This window comes from Scyliorhinus canicula, chromosome 1, assembly GCF_902713615.1.
Source record: "Scyliorhinus canicula chromosome 1, sScyCan1.1, whole genome shotgun sequence".
Lineage (NCBI taxonomy): Eukaryota > Metazoa > Chordata > Chondrichthyes > Carcharhiniformes > Scyliorhinidae > Scyliorhinus > Scyliorhinus canicula.
In genome coordinates, this window is record NC_052146.1 from 144,882 (window position 1) to 149,701 (window position 4,820).

The window sequence follows — 4,820 nt, forward strand, 5'->3', positions numbered from 1 at the left end:
GACCCCCCGCCATCCTTCTAAATCCAACAAGTACAGACCCAGAGTCCTCAAACTTTCCTCATATGGCAAGCTCTTCATTCCAGGGATCATTCTTATGAACCCCCTCTAGACCCTTTCCAAGGCCAGCACATCCTTCCTTAGATACGGGGCCCAAAACTGCTCACAATACTCAAGGTGGGGTCTGACCACAGCCTTAAATAGCCTCAGAAGTCCATCCCTGGTCTTGTATTCTAGCCCTCTTGACATGAATGCAAACATTGCATTTGCCTTCCTAACTGCCGACTGAACCTGCACGTTAGCCGTAAGAGAATCATGAACAAGGACTCCCAAGTCCCTTTGTGCTTCTGATTTCCTAAGCATCTTCCCATTTAGAAAATAGTCTATGCCTAAATTCCTCCTTCCAAAGTGCATAACCTCACACTTTCCACATTGTATTTTTCATTGCCCACTCTCCGAGCCTGTCCAAGTCCTTCTGCAGCCCACCTTGCTTTCTCAATACGCTCCAAAAGCTAATGATTCCAAACCGACCTGTTGGACTTTTACCTGTTTCTAACCAATCAGCTCTCTCCCTTGTATTCGCCTGCAGCAGGACAAGGCCATTCACTGGAAATTTGAGTGTAACAAATCAAGGGCTAGAAAGCACCTCCTCCCACCGAGCTTCAAATTCCAACCTAGCTTCAAATTCCTTGCTCCAACTCACTCTTCGATGTGTCTCACTCGGAATGTATCTGCTGGCTCACTGGGTGTGAGCTTCAAATCCCCTTCTTGAATAGGCCTGAGATGATTCTCACACCTGGTACCTTTAGACCAAAGCTGTTCCAATCAGTGCCTCCTGATGAAGCTTCAGGTGACTGACAGTTATCTGCCACTCAGTTATGTGAGTGGGTGCGGCAGACCCTTATTAACCTTTACTGCACAACTTCGAGACTGAATTTCACTCCTGAAATTTACCAATTGAATTCCCACCTCGCTTCAAATTCCCAGCTCCCAAATTCACTTTTCGATGTCTCACACTCTGGGTGCGTCGCACTCTGGGTGTGACGCATCTCGGCATCTTTATCTCCACACGGTTCTGTCACGACCTGCGCAGGCTTTGAGTGAGGCACCAGAGGAAGATTGTGAGGAATACTTTCCATTGTGTCTGGTCTCTGTGTAGAAATGAGCTCCTGCGGCGGGGAATCTTTGGAAGTGATGGTCTTCTGGAACGAACATGGTCTATATGTTTGCGCTGGAGATGACCCTGGGCTTGCACCTGGTAAAAGATAGGGTCTGTTTGGCGAAAGATTATGCCAGGGATCCACTGGGCACCACCTGCAAAATTCCGAGCGAACACTGGGTCACCGGGCATAAACTGCCGAATCGGCCGATGCCGAGAAAAACCATGTCCCTGCCGTTCTTGTGTGCGGCATACTTTTGCGCCAATGTCTGGGAAAACCATGCTAAGGCGGGTGCGAAGTCTCCGGCCCATTAGGAGTTCTGCGGGAGCTACCCCAGTCACCGCATGGGGGGTGGTCTATATGAAAACAAAAAACGAGCCAGTCTCGCGTCCATCGACCCGGAAGACTGCTTCTTTAGGCCTCGTTTGAATGTCTGCACTGCGCGCTCCGCCAACACATTTGAAGTTGGGTGCTAAGGGGCAGTGCGGATGTGGCGTATGCTGTTCATCTTCATGAACCTCGCAAACTCCTCACTTGCGAACGGAGTGCCATGTCCATCACCAGCACCTCGGGGAGGCCATGGGTACTAAAAGACAAACGCATCTTCTCGATTGTTGTGCCTCCCATCTTATGCACCTCTGGCCATTTAGACTGGGCGACGATTAATGGCAGGAACATGGATCCTTGAAAAGGGCCGGCAAAATCCGCATGCAAGCGCGCCCAAGGCCGCCCTAGCCATTCTAATGATGTAGGGGCGCGGCCGGCGGAAGCTTCTGATGCTCCTGGCAAATGGAGCAGTTTTGGGCCCCCTTCTCAATGTCGGTGTCGAGGCCTGGCCACCAGACATAACTCCGGGCCAACATTTTCATTTTGGTCACAGCCGGATGCCCATTGTGCAAGTCTCTCAGTATCAGCTCCTGTCCTTTTTCCGGGACAATCACACACGTCCCCCACAGAAGGATGCCGTCTTCCATGCTGAATTCGGACAGCTTGGAGGAAAATGCCCGCAACTCGCTTGGGAGCTGTCTATGCTGCCCCCCATACAGGACTATGTGCCGAACCTTTGACAGGACTGGCTCCGTCTGGGTCCACTCACGGATCTGTGATGCCATGACAGGCAAGGTGCCCATAAAATTTAGGGTTGCAACCACCTCACCGGTCGTGGGGGTCGACATGGGGCCGGTCGATAAAGGCAATCGGCTCAGTGAGTCGGCATTCCCTATCTGTGTTCCTGGTTTGTGCTCCAGAGAATACTCGTATGCAGCGAGCAACAAAGCCCAGCGCTGGATCCGTGTGGAAGCAATGGGCGGTATTGGCTTATCCTCTCTGAAAAGTCCCAGGAGAGGCTTATGATCAGTCACGATAGTGAAGTGGCGGCCATATACGTACTGGTGGAAATGTTTCACCGCAAAGACCACTGCCAGGCTCTCCTCGATCTGCGCATACTTTTTTTCCGCTGCAGTCGGTGTGCGGGAGGCGAAAGCTATCGGCCGCTCGGCCCCGTTCTCCATCTTGTGGGACAGGACGGCCCCAATACCATACTGGGATGCATCACATGTGACGGGCAAAGGCTTTCCAGGATCATAGTGGGTTAGTAACCCAGACGACCACAATTGTTGTTTTACCGGCCGGAAAGCGGTTTCTTGCGGCTGACCCCAAACCCAGGTGTGATTCCTCTTTAGCAGAAGGTGCAACGGGGCCAGCGTAGTTGCCAGATTGGGGAGGAACTTTCTGTAATAGTTTACCAGGCCGAGAAAAGAACGAAGATGCAAAGTGTCAGTCGGGGCGGGGGCCTGTTGAATCGCGCGCACCTTCTCTGCGACGGGGTGCAAACCTTCGCGGTCCACCCGATAACCCAGGTAGACTACTTCCTTCGCCTGAAAAACGCACTTTGTGCGACGTAAACGGACTCCAGCCTCCGAAAAGCGTCGAAGGACAGCCTTCAAATTTTCCAAATGTTCCTGCTCAGACGTCCCCGTGATCAAAACGTCATCCAAGTAGACAACAACACGCGGTAAACCTCTCAAAATGCCCTCCATAACGCGTTGAAAAATAGCGCAGGCAGAGGATACTCCAAAGGGCAAACATGTATATTCATACAGGCCCCGGTGTGTATTAATTGTTACATATGGCCAGGAGGCAGGGTCCAGCTCCAACTGTAGGTAGGTGTGACTCATATCTAATTTTGTGAACGAGAGTCCGCCTTCAAGCTTCGCGTAGAGATCCTCTATGCGAGGCATTGGGTATCGGTCGAGTCGGGAAGCTGTATTCACTGTAAGTTTATAGTCGTCACACAAGCGAACTGTGGCATCTGGCTTTATTACAGGTACAATTGATGCTGCCCAGTTAGCGAAACGGACGGGCCTGATGATACCCAAAGTCTCCAAACGAGTGAGCTCCCCTTCTACCTTCTCGAGCAAGGCGTAAGGCACCGGGCGCGCCCGGAAATAGCACGGTGTTGCTCCTGGTTCGACTTGGATACGGGCTACAGCCCCTTTTATTTTCCCCAAACCGGGCTGGAATACATCTGGGTATCGTCCTAGTACCTCCGTCAACCCTCCAGAAACTGTTTGGAGGATGTGCTGCCACTGCAGCCGCAAATGGCGCAACCAGTCCCGACCCAACAGGCTGGGCCCATGGCCGAGCACCACAATAAGTGGGAAATGCCCCTCCTGGCGGCCATAAACAACAGGGGTCATCATAGTTCCTGCAATGTCCAATGGTTTCCCCGTGTAGGTGGCCAACCTGGCCTGTGTGTCGGTTAATGAAAGGGTCTGTATACCTTGCTTGATGCGGTCGAATGTCCTCTGGGCGATCACGGAGACGCTGCGCCTGTGTCCAACTCCATCTCAAGCGGGTGACTATTGAACCGTACTCTCACTTTAATGGGGGCCACACGGGGAGCTGCCACACAATGCAGCTGCAGGCAGTCATCCTCCGTCTCCACGTCCTCGGGAGTAGTCGCCGCAGGTTCATCCAAATGAAAGGTACGGCCCCTGGGCTGGCCCCAGTTTCTGTCAGAGCGACGGCGCCTCTTGCGCCCCCAGGACCGACGTCCGCGATGGGGTCGGCGCCTACAAGTCTGACACGGACATGGCTCCTCATCCATTAGTTCTGGAGAAGGCTCCCTTCGGGGAGGCCACTGGCGTCGATCCGGACATCGCCTCGCCCAAGGTATCGCTGGGGTGCAGGGGGACGCTTTCGGGGTTGCGCCCCAAGGCATGCACCTCCATTCCCTGTAGCTCCTGCACTCCCCGTTCTGCGCTCTCTCGGGACAATACTATTTGAATGGCCTGTTGAAAAGTCAATGTTAGCTCAGCTAACAACTTTCTCTGGGTGGCAGCATTGTTAATACCGCAAACCAAACGGTCGCGTAACATTTCTGATAAGGTCTCACCATAGTCACAGTACTCCGCAATCCTGCGTAGCCTGGATAGAAAGTCGGCAAGGGATTCTCCTGGGGTCCTCTCAGCGGGATTAAACCGGTAACGTTGGACTATCGTGGACGGGGTTGGGTTAAAATGTTGCCCCACTAAGTTCACAAGTTCATCAAACGTTTTGGTGTCCGGCACAGCTGGGTACGTAAGGCTCCTAATCACCCCAAACGTATGCGGGCCGCAGGCGGTGAGAAATATGACCACCTGCCGCTCGTTTTCGGTGATG